The sequence below is a fragment of the Narcine bancroftii genome, chromosome 6, assembly GCF_036971445.1.
Source record: "Narcine bancroftii isolate sNarBan1 chromosome 6, sNarBan1.hap1, whole genome shotgun sequence".
NCBI lineage: Eukaryota > Metazoa > Chordata > Chondrichthyes > Torpediniformes > Narcinidae > Narcine > Narcine bancroftii.
Genome location: NC_091474.1, coordinates 34,599,694 through 34,622,389, shown reverse-complemented (window position 1 = coordinate 34,622,389; position 22,696 = coordinate 34,599,694). Strand labels below are relative to the sequence as shown.

The window sequence follows — 22,696 nt, the reverse complement described above, 5'->3', positions numbered from 1 at the left end:
AACAGTTGGATACTTGTATTTGAATTTGAACATTGTGTGATAAGCATCTGAAAACTTCCTTCAGCTTTATGATGCCTCCTTTTGATACTGGTGGTGTGATCTATTAAATAATTTTTAATAATTATTTATATATAGTTAATCTCATCGGTGAAACCTATTTCCTATGAAGGTTGAGGAATGTAAAAGTTAGTTTTTTTTTCCTCGTTGTCAGCCTCAAGTGTTTAAATCAGGCTTTCTCTCCAAGGCTAAGAATATGCGTTTAACAGAAGCTCTGTAATTTTTTTTGCCATATAGACACAGGCAATTATTCTTCTCAGAGTCCATAAAAATAAAAACATCATAACAAATGACAAATTGTGGATGCGATGGTTTTGGTTGACAAACTGCCTGAGTGAATCTCATTTAGAAATTCTACATTCATTTCAGAGAGAGGCATTTGGTGTGGATTGGAATCAAAGTGAAATCCCAAAATGGAAATGGTGTTGCACCAACTCCATACTCAACCCCATCACTATGCTGTATATCTAATTGAGCCATTTGTAGTCATTGTTATTTACTTTGCTTTTGATACTTGCAATATTGGTGATATTGAAGTGGTGATTTAAAAAAAAAGTTATACTAACGGTAAAATAATGTAGAGAGAAGTGGACATTGGCCAAGCAGGAAAACCACAGTTAATGAGATGGATGTGTAGGTGGGCCATAATGAAAAAGAGGAATGTGGTGAGTTTTAGAAGGAAAAAGTTTGAAACGGTTTCTCCAAAGTGTGCCATATGGATGGTCAAATTTGTAACAATCACCGCAGGCAAGGGAGGATATTGATAAATGACTGGTAGACAAAAATGAATCTTTGGGATGGGAGGTTAGGACCAAAAAAGATAGGAGACTGCGACTATTATAGATTTCTCAACCTTCAAGAATATTAACTTGTATTATTCCATCTTGGTGTAATAATCTTCTTATTAAATACACCCACTGAGGCCATTCTTAAGATAGGAATTCCAATCCCATTCCTGTCTATCACCTACAAAAGGCCAATATTAAATTGATGAATTTTCACTACCATTGTTGACTAAGCATCAAAGGGATTGAGAAAATTGGATCAACCATTCAATTTATATTATGCCCAATTTTTTCTTCTAAAGGGGTATACAAAGGATCAATCCAATCTCTTCATTTGACCAATAGAAAGGTTAGTTTAAAATTACTACCAGGACCATTTCTGAAGGCTCTGTGAATAATGATGAAGACGTCTCTGCCATTACTGCACATTGTGAACCATTTCCAATTTTTTCCATTCATTTTTAGTTGTCATTCCACATACTAGCCAGCCTGTTCAAAGTATTTATGGCTGTTATGGATGTGTGGTAGATTTATAATTTGTTTCATTCAGGAATCATTAAAACATCCATTATTTTATACAAAGATTACCCTCATCATTCTATATCGATTGTTATAGAACATGGAAACAGGCCCCTCAACTCATCTATTTCCTATGACCAAGCAAGTCCCATTTGCTTGCATTCAGCTCCTATCTCTCCAAACCTTTGCTGTCCATGTACCCATCTTAGCATCTTTTGAAGGTAACAATTGTCCCCACTTACGGTTAGCTTAACGGTCAGTGCAATGATGTTACAGTTTCAGATCCTGTGCTGTCTCTCAGGAGTTTATATGTTCTCCTCATGTCTGCATGGGTTTCCTCTGGGTGCTCCGGTTTCCTTCCATGTCACAAAAATGTATGGGGGTTATAGGTGAATTGCGTGGAATTGGGGTTGTGGGTCTGCAGGTCCTGTTGCTCTATGCTGTATGTCTAAACTTTATATTAAAAAAAAACTACCACTTCCTCTGGCAGCTTATTCCATATATCTGGGGGTGTATTGCTAATTTTTTAGGTGCTGGAGCTGATAAAATATCTGCCATTTTCTATGTCCTCTGTCTATATATTGTCACATCCAATTTGTGAACCTGCTTGTTGTTACATGGAAGTTGCCCAGTACATAAATTGAGCGGGAACGGATATTACTGTATATTTCTGTGCATGTCGATCGGCGTACAAGTCAACACCCATTTTTCAGCCTAATTTTAAGGGTTTTATGGTACATCTGGTGTATAAGTTGACCCCCATTTTTCAGTCTGTCTGGGCTTCCCAGAAATAACCCAAAATTTTTAAAAACACCCCAATCATCAGTAACAAAGCTGTAAATTAAGTAAATAAAAAAAAAATCTCAGCCTACCTGACAGCAACAGTGACGGCCCACAGAGCTGGAGTGGCGACATGGTGCTCCAGGCAGGGGCAGAAACATTGGCCTACCAGGCAGCAGTGGCAATGGCCCTTGGAACTGGAGCGCTGGCATCATGTTCCCAGTGGGAGCAGGAATCTAGGCCTACCAGGCAGGAGCGGCAACAGCGACCTCAGGATCACAGGTAGGAGCGGTTATGGCAGTGCCTTGCAGTAGGAAGGAGTTGGGGAGCAGTTGCGGTGGAGAGGTGGTTCCAGCGTCGATTTGTATGCTAAATTGACTTCAATCTGTTTTTTTTTTCTGGTGAATTTAAGGTCTCATAAGTGTATCTGGTGTACAAGTCGACTCCTCTTTTTTCAGAAATATTTTAGGGTTTCACGACTCAACTTGTGTGTTGAAATATATGATAGATATATGGGCTTCTTATAATGTCAAGCACTAAATGAAGATGGAAAAAAAATCCATGAATTCCAGAGCTCCACAGAATTATAGTGATAGTTAAGACATTAACAAGATTATAGCCTATCACTGCATTTCAGTGTATAACTGGTACAATAAAACATTAACACCTAATTTAATACGATGACAAAGTATTGCACGGTTACACTCACTAGTGATCATAAAATATAATTGTCAGCAAGTAAAGAAAAAGATGGCAATCCTGCATTTTGCCAATTTAAAACTAATGGCCTATTTACCAAATGCTACCAATGAGAAGCTTCACAGTAATTTCCACATCAGGTCAGATGTAACATGTTTTCGGGGGAGGGGTGGTGGTGGTCTGAAGCAATCCTTGTCCTGGTGTCATCTGCTGATCGGTGGTACTGCAACCATGATGTGGCTTCCAGGTCAGGATTCCACTGAACTAGAGGAAGTCCATGTAGTTTAACAAACAGAAGTGATGATACATGATTTATGAGATTTCTTGAGCATGTTGTTGATATTATCATGCTCATGTGACTGAATCCCCCCTCACACTCCACAGTACTAATAGGAATAACTTGTGAACAGGTCAGTAATGGGCGTAAATGATGGAGGACGCGGCATCCATGATCCTCCATGTAATTTCTGAAGTCATTTATGACAAAGCTTATCTCTCTTACAGGGAGATGATATTGCAGCTTTGTGATAGTACAGATTCTATCACCAATGTGTATATGTACAGATTGTAGTGTAGGATGACTGTGATTGGCTGAGAACATAGCCACACCCACTGGCAGGTCTTAAAGGGTTGCTCCTAGCCAGACCAGGTCATTCTGGACTGGTCGACCTACATGTGATACGCTCCAGTCTTGGTTTAGATCAACAAGCCTTTGATTCTTTTGAATCAAAGCCTCACCCTGGCTTCCCCTTCCCCTGTCCGTCTTCCCCTCTTGGGCTGCTGCTCCTCTTCCTCCACCCCATTCTGACGGAGACCCCTTCGTCCTGCACCCTGACCCACTGACTGCTTACCCTAAAGTGGACAAAGGGGATGCCCCTTGAATGAGACACGGATGGGGGAGTTGCCGCCATTCTTGACAAGGAACTCCCTCGCCTTATCCCACCTCCTCCACTGGTTCTAGCGCCCTGCTGGTCACAATTCTTGGCAAATGCATCCAAGTAAACATTTCTCTTCTAATCCATTGACTAAATGTTTTCATTGTCTTTCCTATCTACTGAAAGACAGAAATCCTAGTGATTACAGAGGTGTTGGAGCAGCACTGCACCCCTTCATATCTTCATCATCCACTGAGTTATGCCCATCCACTTAAAAGTATTTTTTAAGGCATCCAACTCTTATGCAATACATAGATAAGTGGGAAGATTTATTTAAACTAAAACTTCCAAAGAAGAACATGAACAAAGCTGTCAGGGGTCATTGCCACTTCTATGTTCATAAAATGGATCTTAATTTTCTAACCTCTCATTTTCTACTCTCTGTTCCAATATTGCACTCATTTTTTCCAGTCATATTCATTTTGATCTTGTACTGAAATGCTCATCTATCCAGTTTGAGTCACAGCTTTATTTATTAGGTACTTCATTGTACATTTTGCTCTTTATTTTTTCCTTTTCAATTTGTGTCAAACCAGTCCCTCTTTCAGTCTTCAGGACAATTTTCTGGAATTTCCCAGCTTCCACCATTTCACCCAGTGCTTTTTCAACAGACTCTTGTCATTCAAAATGTTGTTCCTTTGCTATGGTTATATAATCCATTGTGTTTCCATGAACAGCTCCACACTCCTCAGGTACACAATACAAGTCCTGCCTCTCATTTCTAAACAGGTTTCCTGTATTATTGTTCATGTATGGTCTTCAAGCGGAGAACAATAGTGATATTTGCAAGTGGTTTTTGGCCTGGAGTCCTGTTATGGCATTTCATGGTGGAGAGGGCTTTAGAACACAGTCGTGGTATCCATGGCTCTTCTAATATCCATTGAAATGAAATATTGGAAGTGATATTCATGGGTGGCTTGCATTGACATGGATGACCCAGGTAAGGATTAATCCCACAGAGTCTATAACTGCTGTTGTAATATCCTACTCTCTGACAGTGAGCACATTTCAATATCAGGTAGCACTTTGGGATGTTATTATGAACAATACTGTGTAAATATAAGCTATTTCATTTCTTTTAAATTCAATCTATTATGAAATCAATAAATACTGATTAAGGGACAATGTTAAATTTACTTTCTGCAAAATTAAACAATTTTTATAGTAGTGAAGTTAAAGATCTCAGGAAAATGCAGGCTTGTAAAGATGAAAAATATATTCTAACTAATTCAATTGCGGAGTGATATTTTAGTTTGGAATTGATTATTGATCAGGGTTAAGGTCAAAGAGACACCAGAGATGCTCTTCAGAAGTCTATGGTGCTTTAGACAAAAGTTAGAATTAACAAGTGACATGGGAGCCACATTCTCAAAAAAAAGTAAGCCACCAGGAAAACAATTATTATATCCCAAATTCAGCATTCAGACACCTTCACATTTTTTTTTGTTGTTGTGGCGTCAACTAAACTAAAGGTGAAGGCCAAGGATTATTGTGGTGTTGCAACTTGATTGAATCCTGGAATAAACTTCTTGATGGTTTTCAAAATGTAAATGGGTTGATGTGGAATTATTCTCACAGAAGTTATTGCCTTTTTAACATGTATCATTTTACAAAGGAAAGAATGTAAATTAGGGAGCCGACTTTAGTTGAAAAGTATTCCCGAAGATTCCAACGTACTGCCTTGAGGTAGCTCATCCTCAAAGTTTCTACAGTTAGCTGCCTGACATTCTTTCTTTTTCTTTGGCTTGGCTTCGCGGACGAAGATTTATGGAGGGGTATGTCCACATCTGCTGCAGGCTTGTTGGTGACTGACAAGTCCGATGCGGGACAGGCAGGCACGGTTTGCACTGCTTGCAAGGGAAAATTGGTTGGGTGTTGGGTTTTTCCTCCTTTGTCTTTTGTCAGTGAGGTGGGCTCTGCGGTCTTCTTCAAAGAAGGTTGCTGCCCGCTGAACTGTGAGGTGCCAAGATGCACGGTTGAAGGTGAAGATCAGCCCACTGGCGGTGGTCAAGGTGGCAGGCACCAAGAGATTTCTTTAAGCAGTCCTTGTACCTCTTCTTTGGTGCACCTCTGTCTCGGTGGCCAGTGGAGAGGTAGCCATAGAACACGATCTTGGGAAAGCCATGGTCCTCCATTCTGGAGACGTGACCCTGACATATCCATCTGGTTAATCATGGTGATGAATTCCCCACAATTTCATCTTGTATGAATCAACTTGAGCACAGACAGGACAGTGTCTGCAGGCCTTATTAGTGAATGAGTTTTCATTTAGATATTTCAAGAACTAATTTTAATTGCAAGGGCCCTGGTAAATTATGAGTAGTTTGCATTGTTAGCTTTAGTCCACATAAAGCATATTTGTGTTCTTTAAAGGTTTAAACTATAATATTGTGAATTAAATAATAACTGAATTAAAATGGCGTTTACTCATCATTTGATAAGCAGCAATTGCCTTTCTGTTTAGAATGCAATCACTAATTTCAGACTGCATTTTGAAAGCATTCCAATGTTTAAGATTTGTATTCGGCTTTGGATGTAACACCTTCATAAAATCAACCTTTTTCCTGAGTCGCACAACTGGCAACGGTGAATAATTGGCCATAATTTGCTCAGAGTTGTTAGCTCAAGTGTGGCCAAATGCAAGAATCAGCATTTAGAACTCCTGCACATATTTAAAGTTCTGGAATTGCTGGCTGAGCTCCAGGGACTGAAACTCCCCTATTGGACTTGGCGTGGGGTCTAATAAACTTGCTGTGCTCACCATCTCTGAGGCTTCCTGCTGCAGAATCTCAGTCACTGACCACAACTGATTGATAAGAACAGAGTTAATTACATTAATTATTTGCAATATGCTTTAATTCTTTAATTTAAAAAGTATTGTTTAAGTATTTTGGATGAATTAACTTTTTAATTTTTAAAAAACATTTACCAACTTTTGAAATATTTTATTAGACTTTCTAAAAGTTTTTGAGTGCTTTTGGATGCCTGAGAGGCCTTTTTAAAACTTTAACAGCCTAGCAGTCATCTGACAAGTTTGTCAGTAGGGGACATAGTGACTAGCCCACCTGAACAGCTGTAATTGTACAAGACACAATGCAGGACTCCATCAAATAGGTCCTGGGAGTTTATAATCCAGCATATTCACCCTTTGTGATTGAAACCAAGGATGTGCATGCGTTTTGTGGATGCTGAGGATTTCTCAGTGAGGAACATGCATAGAGATCCACTTTCAGGATCTCATTTACAAGAAGACAAACAAACTGACGCCTCATAACTGGATTGTGTTCCACAATATTTTTGTGGGGTTTGCCATTTAGTTTTAATGAGCAACAAAAATGTAAAGGAGTAATGGGGGCCTACTGTAAGTTGCAATTTTACTTCTGGGTCAAATGTTTATCAGGTGTTCCATCCAGTGAAGGAGCCATGACATAGGCAACTTGTATGCAGTGTGCACTGACCACTGCAGACTGTCCTTTTCTACCCATGGATACTGCCTGACTGGGTGAGCGTCTCCGGCTTCCCTCTGTTCACTCAAGACTCCGGTTTTTGTTCAGTAGTTGCTCTGTTTCTCTCTTGTGTGCAATGCACACTTGGATACCACTTCTAGGACTTTTATGACTGCATCAGCCCATCAAACAAACTGCATGGCTGTAGATGGAGAGGTTCTCATGATTCATGATGCTGAATTTTATAGGTGACCTGCATGAACAGTTGGAGTCTGACCCTTGGAGTCTGTGCAGGGAACCGACCCTTTGAGTAATGCATTTCTCAGAATTCTTCTCTATCCCAGCCCCATCACAGGACATTTTGGACTTCATACATGCTAAGCATGTTGGATACATGATTTTATGTTTTTGTAATTTTCCCAGTTATCCAAGGAAAGTCATGTGTCAGAACTTGATATTGTTTGAAGGCAAAGTTCTTATAAAGACTGCCAGGTACTGAATTTAAAAACACTGTTGAATGATCCTAATTTTGGTGTTTGGCAGCTCCTTTCTTAGAAGTAATAAAACCACAAACAAATAGCATTTTAATTAAGACTGATAAAATAATATAAGATTAAATTGTCTAATAAAATTATGAGCATTGTTTCAGTGAAGGACTTTCTTTAGGTTTGATTTAAAAAAAAACAAATTATAAATGATTTGTGATTTAATTCCAGTTGAGTTTTTAACGTAACAATCTGAATGGATTTCATAGCAGTCAAACTTGGGATTACAAATTAAAACATTTCTTCCACTGTAACAGGTCTTGCTTAGTTTGAAATGTAACCATATTGAAAGGAGGAACTATTTTTTTTGTGAAATGCACTTGCAGTGAAGCATGAAAGTTTGTAGACATTATGATTGTAGCAAAAATATAAATACTGGAGGTACTCATCTCATCTCACAGCATCCATAGGAAGTAAAGATAATATAAAACTGACACTTTGGGTGTGAGCCCCTTTGTAAAGGTATGATTTTAAAAAGCAGGCAGAACCTTGAATTAAAAGGGTGGGGAGAGGAAAGAAAGCACAGGGCAAGGAATACAAAAGGGTAAGGGTGATCAGTGGACATGGATTGGAAGACCAGAGAGAGGGAAGGTGAGAATTGATTGAGGGAGGGGGTACCTCTGTGAATGCAGAGCTGGAGGAAAGGAGACAGGGAGAAGAAAGAAAGCACAGGGCAAGGAATACAAACAGGGTAAGGGTGATCAGTGGACATGGATTGGAAGACCGGAGAGAGGGAAGGTGAGAATTGATTGAGGGAGGGGGTACCTCTGTGAATGCAGAGCTGGAGGAAAGGAGACAGGGAGAAGAAAGAAAGCACAGGGCAAGGAATACAAACAGGGTAAGGGTGATCAGTGGACATGGATTGGAAGACCGGAGAGAGGGAAGGTGAGAATTGATTGAGGGAGGGGGTACCTCTGTGAATGCAGAGCTGGAGGAAAGGAGACAGGGAGAAGAAAGAAAGCACAGGGCAAGGAATACAAACAGGGTAAGGGTGATCAGTGGACATGAATTGGAAGACCAGAGAGAGGGAAGATGAGAATTTATTGAGGGAGGGGGTACCTCTGTGAATGCAGAGCTGGAGGAAAGGAGACAGGGAGAAGAAATGAGAGAGCTAAAGGAGAAAAAGGATGGGGGGAGGGCTAATAGAAACCAGAGGTTGATATTAATACCACCCAGTTGGAGGGTGCCCACATCGAAGGTGAAGGGTTATTCCTTCAATTTGCAGGTGGTCTCAGACTGGTAGTGCATATTACCTTGCCAGACATGTTGATGTGGGAATGCAGTGGGGTATTGAAATGAGAGATCCCCGGAGGACATAGCTAAGGTGCTCAACAAAGCTATCTTCCAGTTTCTCTGTAGAGGAGACCACGCCAGGAGCAAAGCCATCTTCCAGTTTCTCTAGAGGAGACCACACCAGGAGCAAAGCCATCTTCCAGTTTCTCTGTAGAGGAGACCACACCAGGAGCAAAGGTATCTTCCAGTTTCTCTATAGAGGAGACCACACCAGGAGCAAAGCTATCTTCCAGTTTCTCTGTAGAGGAGACCACACCAGGAGCACCAGATGACATAAGTAAAGTGCTGCTCCAATTGGAAGGATTGTTTGGAGCCTCGAATGGTGGTGAGGGAGAAGGCGTGGGCAATGTGTGGCACTTTCTGCAGTCGCAAGAGCAGGGGTCAATGTGGCGATTGGTGGGAAGGGATGGGTGGATGAGGAGGTCACTGGAAGGTGGAGATTGGAGGAGAGGCTGAGGATGTGTTGGATATGGAGGCTGGTAGGTGAGGTCAAGGGGAATGTTGTCCTTGTTGCATATGAGGGCAGAGGCAAGGGCAGATGTGCAGTTAATGGAGGATATGCGGGTAAGGGCTGAATTGATAGTAGTAGAAGGGAATCCACTTTTTTTAAGGAGGAGGGCATATGGATAATCTGGCTTGGAAGACCTCAACCTGGGAGCAGATGCAATGGAGATGGAGGAATTGTGAGAAATTCCTTACAAGGCACAGGGTGTGAAGAGGTGTAGTTAAGGTAGCTATGGGTTGTTAGTCGGTTTGTAGAAGATGTCTGTTGAGATTTGGTCTCCAGAGATGGAAATAAAGGGATTGTGAAAGTGGAGAGTGTTGCTGGAGACGAACCCACTGAATTTGAAGTTTGGGTGGAAGTTGGCAGCAAAGTAGATGAAGTTGATGAGCTAATCATGGGTGCATGAGGCAGCAGCAAAGTTGGCATCAATGAAACAGGAAGAGTTGAGGAGCCTCTCTGTGTAGGCTTGTAGCATGGGTTGCTCTATGTAGCCAACAAAATAGCAGAGTTAGCTTGGGCCCATGTGGACACACATGACGACCCTTTGATTTGGAGCCCATGGGCTTGGGCCCATATGGACACACATGGCGACCCTTTGATTTGGAGAAAGTTGAATGTGTCAAAGTTCAAGTTTATTCATCATGCAATTGCACAACTACACCCGATTAAACAGTATTCTCCAGTCCTCAGAGCAAGACATACAAACATACAACCAGACATTACAAACATACAGACAACCAATACGTATGCAGGACAAATATACTCATATAAAAATAAATGAATATAGTTTAATAAACAGTAGAGTCTTGGATAGTTAGTGTGAGCAGTTCCTTTGGTTGTTCAGCATTCTCACTGCCCGTGGGAATAAACTGCTCCTCAGCCTAGTCGTGCTGGATCTGATACTCCTGTATCTCTTTCCCAATGGGAGTAGCTGAAAGATGTTTTGTGCAGGGTGGTACAGGTCCTTGACGATTTTGCACACCATCTTCAGATAACAATTCTGGTAGATCAAATCGATGGGGGAGGGAATGACACCCCAGTGATGCTCCCTATCATTCTTGTAGTCCTGTGGATTGACCTCCAATCAGCTTCTCTACAGCAACTGTACCACACCTACAGCTGGCTACAATGCACTCAATAGAGCTCCTGTAGAGGGTGGATATGATGGTGGCTGATAACCTTGCCCACTTCCGTCTTCTCAGGAAGTGCAGTTGCTGTTGGTGCCTTCCTGACAAGTGAAGAAGTATTGTGTCTTGTTAAATGGACTCCAAGGAACTTGGTACTCTCTAATCTCTCCACTACTGAGTTAATTCTCCTCAAAGAAGTTATTGATGGTGAAGGCAAGTTCTACCAGCCAGAGGAGGGTGCTGGTGGATGTGGACTAGTCTCCAGAATATTTATGCTCTTTGAAAGTCATGAGAACAGGACTGAACTGTACATGTTCTCCCCATGTCTGCGTGTGTTTCCTCTGACCACTCTGGTTTCCTCTTCCCCTTCAAAAACGTAAATTTAAAAATAAAAAAAAACAGCATATTATCAATATTCAAGCTTTTTTATGTATTTTCCAGTTTGATTACCTGACCCATTTAAAATCCTTCTGAATTAAAAAAAATCCTTTCTCTAAATTGCTCTTTAAGCATTCAAATTCATTACAGTGTAAACCTTTTTATTTTCATCATATCTTTAGTGATGGCAAGTCAATTAATTTACTCATGACATAGTTTCACTGCACTTGAACATCATTGTTATCTTCACTCACCAATTTTGCTTCTCCCTGTGAACAGTTCCTGCTCCAAAACTCCTCCATAAACAGGTGGTAATTAAACTTCAGTCAACTTCTACTGCAGAACTAGCTTAGACCTCCTGTGGATGGTGAAATTGACAAAACTATCAGTTCCAGTTTAATGATTTGATCTGGGACCACTGGTATCCATACTTTGCAAGGTTATTGTAAATACTATTCTTAATTTACTTCTGAATTTAGCTTCTGTGTATTCTCCTGAAGGTTAATACTGGAGATGATGGGAACACGAGTACTTAAAAATGTTCAAGATCAGGCAGCATCTAGGAAGTGAGCAAAGGTGGTTTATGAAACTCTCTATTTTATCTAGTTCTCAAATAGCTAAGAGGATCTATCAGGTGAGATCTATAAGGTAAGATGCTCTAACTTTACCAGCAGCTTTCACTGGTAAACTGAGTAATAAAGGAGAGTGAGATGGGTGGGATAGATGATATCCACCTGGATTTCAATACATATCTGAGGATTTCTGAAGTTTGATTCAACTTTCTGTACATAAGCTGTTTGAAGCTAGCTGCGTTTAGTTCAAAAAGTCAATAAAATGTTAATTTAGTCTTGCTCTCCATTGCTGCCTGATCCATTGAGTATTTTCAATGCATTTTATTTTGTTTCATTTTGGTTTCCTTTTGTGATTTCAAAAAACTTTAATTTTTTGGTAATAAGCAAGTGAATTGCCAATATTAACAAAGATTCTCCAAGGTGCTGGAAGTGTATTTATGGTTCAGAACCAATGAGCTGGAATTGCAGTGTAAATAGCATCTAATCATTGCAGATCTAGTGATAATTTGTGTTTCTTTGCATTAATATTTGCTTTTGAAGCAATTATTCAAGCTTACCAATTTTTTTGAGTTTGAATGAATGTTTATATTGAAAAGCCAAATGCTACCTTACAACTAAAAATACATTTCTCTTACTTGACAATTATGTGATTAATTCAATAATGATTGCATCTTTGTTTGTTCTTTGTGTTTTGCAACCAGGCAGTGTACAGAATTAATATGTTGACTACTGATTAATTCTTCATTTTGTGTAAAATTTGATGCCATGTCAACTAAATTTAAGCGTAGATGACTTAGAGGGGACTTGATAGAGGCATTTAAAATTATAAAAGGAATAGATAGACTGGACATAAACAGACACTTTCCCCTGAGGGCAGGGGAGGTTGGAACAAAAGACCACGAGTTAAGGGTAAGGGGGCAACACTTTAGGAGAAATATTAGAGGTGGCTTTTTCATTCAGTGAGTGGTGGCAGAAAGGAATGAACTTCTGAAGAATAAGATAGTTGCGGCAGGGCCCCTTCTGTCATTTAAGAGAACGTTGGATGTGTACATGGAGGTGAGGGGGTTGGAGGGTTATTGGCGATGAGCGAGAGGTTTGAGTTAGTGGAGTTGTTCTAGTGAACCAGTGCGGACTCGAAAGGCCGACATAGCCTGTTTCTGCTCCGTAAATGTTATGGTTAAATGTTATATGTCTTGTTCAAAACCCCTTTAACTTCCAAGTAAAAATTACCCACAGCTCTATAAAATATATTAATAAAAAAAATGTTTCCCTTTTGAAGGTCAAATAGTGTTTTTCCTGAGAAGAAAATAATTTAATTAACTGCAATACTTAACATTTTAATCATCAGTCCTTGAATGACAAACAATTGGTAGTAAATAATTAATTGGGCATTAAGGGTCTGCTCCATAAAGACCGGCACACTGAGTGCTGTATTTAGAGAATAGATTGATCTTGCAACTTTTTTCAGGTGATAGTTTTCCCCAATGATTATCTTTATTTCACAGAAAAAAAATGTCACTGGCTTAATCTTGAAGGAAACTCAAAAAATTTCCGACAATAGGTAACACAGATTTATGCAATATTCCATAAAAGCCACTAAGTAATTTATGACCAGAGAGTTCTGTCTTGTCTAGTAGCTCATCAGTGGAATGCACTGTATCATCCATTACTTAACTTGCAATGAAGACTTGTGTATTGGACAGACTGATCTGAGCTAAAGTAGTAATTTTAGTGAAGCACCATCAACTTCTTTCATCCTTTGGATCCAAGAGAGACAAAGTATCCAGATACCTCAATTTAATCTTTATCTGCTTGTGTATTTAACTATCAGGGTGGACTGGACTAGGCTTGTACAATATTCAAGAATTTATCTGTCCAAGCTTGCAATCCTGTGCATAGATCTTAATAATATCTACTGGTCTGGAACAGATATCAGTATTTTGGTGACGTGTTTTACAGCTCTCTTGATATTTCTTTGATGGGGGAAAAAAACACAGGGGTGATATATAAATCTAGCCAGCAACAGTGCCAAAACCCAATACAGAAGGCAAACAAGATCTAACCATGATCTTTGGACAGCCTCTCCAAAGTTTAAACTTTGGGACAGAGTTTAAAGTTCCTCAAGTCATGCCCCATGGCCAGTGTCACAATGGTATAGCTGTGGATCCTGGCTGAGTTGGACTTGGAGGCCAGGGTGACTTGAGCTTACTGGCTTTGCTTTAAAGGAGTAACCCTGCACCGTATCAGGGTGGATAAATACGCTGTGCTCCAACTATCGAAAAGGCATCTTTTGTTTAATCATTAATTGAGATGTCCATCATAGACTGGGAGAGTTGATGTGTACTGTTTTGGTACAGCACCACAGAAGCTAGTGTCGGATCGTAGTCTGGTCCATATTGACTCATAGTCTGGGAGGATAATGGCAGCGCTAATGGCATGGTTATCCTTGGAAGTTGGCGGTGCCCATGATGGCAGTCCTTGTGTTGTGACATGGTTGTCCCCGGAAGCTGATGGTGGCCAAGTTGCTGGCTCCCATGCTGTGCGTGCGGTGGCGCTAGAACTGGAAGGTGGCTGCGATCGACAAACCTTCACATGGTTCCTCTTCTTTCTGCACTTGGAGCATGTAGTGTCTTATGCCAGGCAGCGTTTTCAGGGATGCTTTGGTTGGCCACAAAAATAGCACTTTGGGTGCTCCTGGGAGACTGTGGTTATGGTGGGTTCGCATATCGAACGCAATAGTGGACTGCTGGCCTGTGGAGCTAAGTCCTAAGATGGCGGCCCGTGAAATCCCCACGCCATTCACTGAGTATACGGAGGGTGATCTCCATCAATTTCACAAGGTCAATCATTCCTCTTAATTCCAATTCATTCTGCTCGAGTAGCCTCTGGAGCACGTAGTCTGATTTGATGCCTGCGAGATAGGCATTCCTAATCATGTCCTCTGTGTTTTGGGTGGCTGACATCAACTGGAAGTTGCATATTTGTACGAGTCCATGCAAGGCCCAGAGGAACTTGTCGCTTGATTCACCTGGGTCATTGTCTGCGTGCCTTGCATATACCTCATTGACTTTCTCCCTGTACTGGTCCTTGAGTATGTTTTATTGCCTATGAAAGTTTGGGCATCCCTGATCGTCGGGAACACGATGTCCGACCTGGGAGAGTAGGTGCAGCTTGTTTGCCTCCATGGCCACGACTCTGCAGTTCTGCAGAAAGACCTCAAAGCAGCGTAGCCAGAGTTCAAAGCAGTCTGAAGCTTCTGGCGATTGTGGGCTGACCTCCAGCTTATCAGGCTTCAAGAGTTGTTCCACTGTTGGAAAAAAATTTCAAATAAAATTGCTGAACTATCAATAATTGAAAAAAACTAGAATTACAGAAGTTTAGGCTTTTATTTACAATAAACTTGAAGGTCATCCTGTGATGTGACCCAGGCTTTCTGGGGAGGGGTGATGGTGTTGGAGTCTTTATACAGAGTCAAGAGGGAGGAGCCACCAGAGAACGGGATGGAGCCAGATTAATAAGTGTGCAGTAGTTCACCAGAGTTGTATATGGTTAAACTGAAACATGCTTCATGTATTTGGTTAACAGAGCAGGTGTTGATGGACAACACCAAAAGTAAAACACAAAAGTCTACAGATTGAAGTAGAAATACAATGCTGGAGAAAGTTATCAGGTTAAACTTTATAGAGCAAAGATAAAGATACATAACCAATGTTTCGGGCTTGAGCTCTCCATCAAGGTATGGACAAAAAGTTGCCAGGTGCTTGAACAAAATGGTGGGGAAGGGAGGGGAAGGGGAAGAGCAAAGTCCCACAGGCAGGAGGTAATAGGTGGATTAATAAAGATAGCATGCAACTATAAAGAGCAATTATGAAGACAAAAAAAAAATGATTTAGAGGACTGACTATGAATAAAGATGCCTTACTGAAATAATGTGAGTGCAAGAGTAAAGGCGTCTTACTGGAATCCTATAAGCTGCATCTGGAATATTGTGTATAGGCCTACCAATAAAGTAGTGCAGAGGGTAAAACAAAAAGTCACTGGATTGATGTCTGCAATGAGGGATTGGTGTATGACGAGAGATTGTGCAGACTGAGCCAAACTCTCTTGAGTTCAAAAGACTGAGAGATGATCTTTCTCAATATTTTTAATTAACATGGAAATTTCACATCCAAAAGTACAGAGTGCCCATGGATATATGTTAAATTCAAAGATGCACAACACATAAATCATATCATTTCATCCAAGGTACTCCACATTTTAATCAAACAGATAACATTGTATTGATATTATTTTATTATGGTGGGGGGGGAGAGAAAAAAAGAAAATCTAAACCCACTACCAGGAAATAAGCTATTTGGCTAAAAAAAACCCACAGAATTCTTAGTGATAAATTACCTCAATAGTCAACATTTCTACCTTCATAACAATTCAACGATTGTAAAAGTTATTCTAAAAGGGTCCCCACGGTGTTTTAAAATTTACATTCAAATCGGAAATTAAGCACCTAATCTTTAAGTTTAAACATGATGTCACATAACCATTGAGTACGATGAGGTGGGGTAGGGAGATGAGGTGACTGGAAAGATTCTTAAGAGATTTGACAGATGGAGGGAAATGCTTTCCTTGGTTGCGAAGTTCAGAGTGAGGTTGGGGGCGGGCATCAGATCTCAAAATAAGAATTTAGCCTTACAGGACAGAGGGGAGCTGAAAATCTTTGAGTTATTCTACAACACAGTACCATAAACATTCAGATTATATCCAATACATGGTAGTTTTTTTATATATTAAGGAAATCTAGCAACATGCAGTAAAGTGGTTTTGAGGTAATAATTCCATGCTGCCATGAAATGGTGGAAAATGCATGAGATGATGGATAGAACTATATATATAAATCATTTTGGATATAGAGCATTGAAAGAAGCCCTTCAGGATCATGTGCCGATGCTAACCAAATACACCCATGTGACCAATGAAACTATGAACCCTGTATATTTTTGGAAGGTGGGAGGAAACTGGAGCACCTGGTGGAAACCCATGTTCTTCTTCTTTGGCTTGGCTTCGCAGACGAAGATTTATGGAGGGGTAATGTCCACGTCAGCTGCAGGCTCGTTTGTGGTTGACAAGTCCGATGCGGGACAGGCAGACACGGTTGCAGCGGTTGCAAGGGAAGATTGGTTGGTTGGGGTTGGGTGTTGGGTTTTTCCTCCACTCCTTATAGCAGTCGGTGCCAGATCACTAATGCTATGCTAAATAATACTACACAGGAACGGGCACTTTGACTCTTGTCTATGCCGAACATGATGTCAAATTAAACTAAAACTGTTGCTTGAACTTCATAGATAACCCCTGCATTTTCAAATGTCTACCTCAAAGCCTCTTAAACACTATTATTATATCTGCTATCACTACCCCTGGCACCAGGCACCAGGGGTAGTTCCAAGCCCCTACTACTCTCTTTATGAAATATTGGTTCTGCACATGTCCCTTAAACTTCCTCCCTCTCACCTTCAAATCATATCCTCTCGTGAGTAACAGTTTTTTTTTTCTCTTGGGAAAAGATTCTGACTGTCCAATGCCGCTCTTGATTTTGTAAATCTTTATCTGGAGCTCTCAGCCCATATCCTCCAGGAAAAAAAAAATCAACCCATGTTTGCCATACCTCTCCCCATTATTCATAAACTTTAAACCAGATAACATCCTATAAAACTCTTGTGTATCTTTTCAAAAGCCTCTACATCAGTTGTTTTCAAACAGCCCCCACTAAACTCACATTCTACCTTTAAGTCATCCCTATGCCATAGGTGCTCTATGATTCGTAAAGGATTGCTTAAGGTGGTATGTGAGTGAGAAGGGAAGGTTGAGAATCACTGCTCTAGACCCAATTGTTATGGAAATATTTGGTTTGAGAAAAATTGTCATTGGCCCATTTCCTTTGGAGTTGTGAAACCGTGCACATAAGTTAATTAGGTATGATTAAAACAGTGGTTTTGAAACCTTTTTCTTTCCACTCACATACCACCTTAAGCAATCCCTTACTCATCACAGAGCATTTATGGCATAGGGATTACCTCAGGTGGAATGTGAGTGTTAGGTGGGAGGGAGGGGGGGGAAATTTGAAAACCACTGCTCTACATCCTTAATGCAAAATGGGGTGACCAGAATTGCACTGAGCATTTCTCACCCAGGCTCCTTTGATATCCCACACCTGCAGCAAGAGATACAAGGGCAGCAAGTGTGTGCAAGATCTAGCATCTGCAGGTTCCTTTCCTTGTCAAACAACCATGACTGGGAGTTATATTGGTGATCCTTCATCTCTGCTGGAACCCCCACCCCCCCAGTTCTTCAAGATTGTGGGAGAACGTTTTGTGTCAGAACTGTGTGGGTTCAAAGATCTCCTAACCATCTCTCAGTTCGGAATAGACAACAAATGCTAGTCATTTCAGCAATTCCTAGATCCTGGAAAAAAAAGACTAAAACATGAAAGTCTGCAGATTGAAGTAAAAGCACAATCCTGGACAAACTCAGCAGGTCACACAGTGTCCTTTATGTAGCAAGCCCAAAATGTTGGTTATGTATCTTTATCCTTGTAATATGAAGTACACTGAGTTTCTTCAGCATTGTGTTTTTAACTTGGAAAAAAAATTGGGTTTTAAAACATGATTTTATTTTCTGAATTAGTGAGCCAAATATGTTCAAGGAAACCATTAGAGAATAGCCATTTTCCCCCCCAATTGAAATCAATATTTTTATATCATTATATCGACTAAAACTTGCTACTTGTCACAGTGGGGTTCAAACTCGTGTCCACGATGAATCTACAAAATTTTGCAATTACTTCAGTAACCTCCTGCAGGCTGGAGGCCAAAGTATCTTACTCACAACATTTTCAATGCTATATTGAAAACTAAAAACTGCAGAGATTGAAATCTTGAACAAACAATGAGCTGCCGGAGGAACCCATTGGGTCAGGCAGCATCTGTGGGTATAGATAGTCAGAAAACATTTTGGGTCTGGACCCTCTATTGAGACTAAAGTGGAAAGAGAAGATATCAACTATATCAAGGTGTGGAAGAAGAGGTGGTGAGGTATTGGACAGAGGTGAGAGAGATGGAGAAATTGGGAATGGGACCATGGATGCAGTGAGGTAAACAGAGGTGGGGAGTTAGAGAATAAAATCAAAACTGGACTAATTAAACAAGAGATGGAAACTGAAGAACCAGACTATCAATGTTCATTCCACTGAGTTTAAGGTTGTGTATGTTGCATTGCCCCTCAGGGTTATGTTCAGCTTCACCATGGGAATGAATGAGGCCAAAGACTGATGTATTTGTGTAGGAACAGAGAAAATAATTGAAATGGTTGAGTACTGGAAGTTCAAACTGAGACCCACACTATGTCTGGTGAAGTGATCAACCAATCTATGTTTGGTCTCTCCAAAGTAGAACAGTTCACACCGAGTACACCGAATGGAGGTGATTAGGTTCGATGATATGCATGTAAGGCTCTGCATCATCTGGAAGATCTGTACGTGGCCTTGCATAGAGATAAGGGGGAGGGATGTAGGGACAGGTTTTATACTTTCTGCACTTACAGTGGGATGTGGCTGAGGGATGGAAGGATGGGAAGACTGGTTTCAGAACTCTCGGAGAGACTGATCCCAGCATGAATCAGGTAGGGCTGGGAAGAGAAAGATGCAGCTGGTAGAGGGATGACATTGAAGTTGTCGGAAGTGCTGGAGGACATTGCAAAAACTGCTGTGTCTGGTGGGGGAGAAAATGAAAATCAAAAGGTTTTTTAACTTTTCAAGCTAAATTTCCAGACACTGGTAGAGTTGAAAGAGTTAAGAGGAGGGTAATTCTCTTGAGGGTGAGATGGTTGGGCCTATCTTGGATCTTCTTATTGAAGTGTGCTGCATTCTAGCCCAGTCTGCTGGAGCATTTGCAGATTTCAATACTAGATAAGAATCCCTTTTCAGTCCTTACATAGCTCTGGATAATGATCGTGAGCAAAACCTTTGCCTACTGTTTCAACAATAAAATGATAAATTCTCTGTTTGAGAAGGGATCCATTCACCAAGTATATCAGAGACTCTGATAGTATTGTATCTCTTAGTTATTTTGAGCATGATTCCTCTGACACTTTGTAATGAAATACTCTTTTGAAAATAGCTTGAAATTTTGTGGTTAAGGATGGCAAGGATTTTCTTGATGAGATTCTGTTTGGTTCAATTGTTCCCTTTTTTTGATATGCTTCTTAAGAAGTTAAGGGGCAGTTTGGATAGATTACTGGGCCTTGAATATTTAACCATTTAGAATTAACCATTTACAGGTATTGGGGAAAAACTGTACCAGTTATTCTGTGACAAATAGATAAATAGCCATATTGTTATAACATCTTACCTCCCTCCCCTCCTCCCCCACACCTCCACTGTTTTCAGTAGGCCTATTTCCTCTGGCACATTTGGGTACTTACTGGAGGTGATGGTGCTTCCCTCAGGGTGTCCACCTGCCAACTTGAAAAGGATGATGAGGGAGGATTTGGGGAAGAAGTTCATCAAACATCAGGGAGGATAGATCATAATCAGTATTTCTTTCTTCTTTGGCTTGGCTTCGCGGACGAAGATTTATGGAGGGGGTAAAAAGTCCACGTCAGCTGCAGGCTCGTTTGTGGCTGACAAGTTCGATGCGGGACAGGCAGACACGGTTGCAGCGGTTGCAGGGGAAAATTGGTTGGTTGGGGTTGGGTGTTGGGTTTTTCCTCCTTTGCCTTTTGTCAGTGAGGTGGGCTCTGCGGTCTTCTTCAAAGGAGGTTGCTGCCCGCCAAACTGTGAGGCGCCAAGATGCACGGTTTGAGGCGTTATCAGCCCACTGGCGGTGGTCAATGTGGCAGGCACCAAGAGATTTCTTTAGGCAGTCCTTGTACCTCTTCTTTGGTGCACCTCTGTCACGGTGGCCAGTGGAGAGCTCGCCATATAACACGATCTTGGGAAGGCGATGGTCCTCCATTCTGTATTTAGTATTTATAGGTGGCCTAACCACATAGTTAAATATCAAAACCTGCCATAATCTTGGCAAAGAGAAATGGTTTAGAGGCTTGTGTATCTGCATACTCCATACCTGGAGAATCATTAAAAAGACAGGTGTTTGAATAGATGATTTAGCTCTTTGAGCCTACACCAATGTTCAACATGATCATGGCAGATCATGTGACTTCAGTCCCTTTCTTATTCCTGCTTTATCCCTAGATCCTTTAGGGGCATATAAATTCTCTTTTCAATACATCCACCAATCTGTGTTCAACAACTTCCTACGTTCCTAGGTGCAGTCTGCCTTAGCTTCTGAAATTGTCCAGCATCGGTGATATTAGCAACAAGGTTAGACCTTAAGGCATAGGAGCAGAAATAGGCCATTCAGTCCATTGAGTCTGCCCTACCATTCAATCATGTGAATACTGTCTCTTCCCCTCAGAGCATTTCAGGTTGTTGATCTCCCATCAGAGTTGGAAGAAGCTTGAAATATTTGTTAAGTGAAAGTAAAATGGGTGGCTCGGTTGGTGTTGTGATTAGTGCAATGCTGTTACAGTAACAGCGATCGGGACCCGATTTTGAATCCCGTGCTGTCTGTGAGGAGTTTGTACGTTCTTCCCATGGCTGTGTGGGTTTTCCCCAGGGGCTCCGGCTTCCTCTCTCCCTTTAAAACATATAGGGGTGCAGGTTAATTGGGTGTAATTGGGCAATATGGGCTTGTAAGCTGAAAGGGCCTGTTACTGTGTTGTATGTCTAAATTTAATTTTAAAAACAAGGTCTGTTCAAAGTGCAAGAGGTGAGCAGTGTGAAAGAACGCGCCTTGAATAGTGAGACGGTAGGAAAAGCTCATTGATTAACAGAATAATGGCACAGAGCAAAAGGTGATGGCTATTTGATAAATATAGAAAACCGAGGTGGATCTGATTAAGTAAAATTAAGAATCATTATGATTAATGCCCCAAATTGTGCTATGGTTTGAACACATTGAAGGAATTGTGTAAAATGTACCAACTGTAAAAAATCATGTCAGACTTTTACTAACTACAAAGAAATGAGTGAACTCCATTATTTAATTTGTAAGGAGAGATTGCACAGGCTGTGTTTGTTTTCTCTTGGGAGTGACCTGACTGAAGTGTACAAGCTTATGAGGGGAAAAGGTAGACTGGATAGTCATGATGTTTCCCTGTGGTTGGGGGTTGGGGGGGGGGGGTGTAGGGGAAGGTAAGGTTTGGTTGACTGTCCAGAGGTTGGTAGGAGATTTAGCAGGGTTATTTATTGACCCACAGAATGGTTGGAATATGATGTGAAAGGAGGTTGTGGAGGGAGATACTCTCACTACATTTAAGAAGCATCTACGCAAGGCTTGGATTGCCAAAGTATAGAAAGTTATTGACATAATGAGAGTAAATGGGATCATGCAAAGATTGGTGTGAATTTGAATATCTAGGAAATTACCTATTAAGTTCTGGGCAGCTGTCAAGCCATTATTGGTGGTTTGATTTGAAGACTGAAATAGAAATCTGGGTTGTTTGGATTGCTGACATCAGCTGGTATCCCAGGAGGGGGAGCTAGAGTGGCAGTGGAGGAGTGAAAATCAGGTGATCTATAGAGTTAGGAAATCTGTGGAAATTCTTTCTTGATCAGTTTTCACAAGGAGCCATTCTAGTCATTAATTTAGTATTAATGACCAAAGTTCCCATGGGGAAAAAAGAGAGAAAGGGTTGTTTTTGGATTAAAACAATGTTTTTTAAAAAAAGAATATAGGTGCCTAACCTTTTATCCGGGATCATCAGGCAGGGGCTCTTATAAAGTGATAATTGCATAATTAGCAATGGCACGTGCCATGCAGGGTCACTTATTAGGCAATGACACTGCAAATTATCGATGCGAAACACAACAGGATGCACAGTTGTGCAAGTCACGTCGGGTCATGTTTGGCGTCAAACTCTATCTTTGATGAGCAGAAGTCACTAGATATTAAAAGGACAAAGAGCATAAGGGCACTTTATCTGAATGCCCGAAGTATTAGA

At 40.8% G+C, this 22,696-nt stretch overlaps 1 protein-coding gene across 1 annotated transcript in view; it reads left to right on the top strand.

Moving 5' to 3' along the window:
• Positions 1-22,696, top strand: part of cbln4 (cerebellin 4 precursor) — a 139,613-nt gene that overhangs the window by 2,445 nt on the left and 114,472 nt on the right. The window lies entirely within an intron of this gene.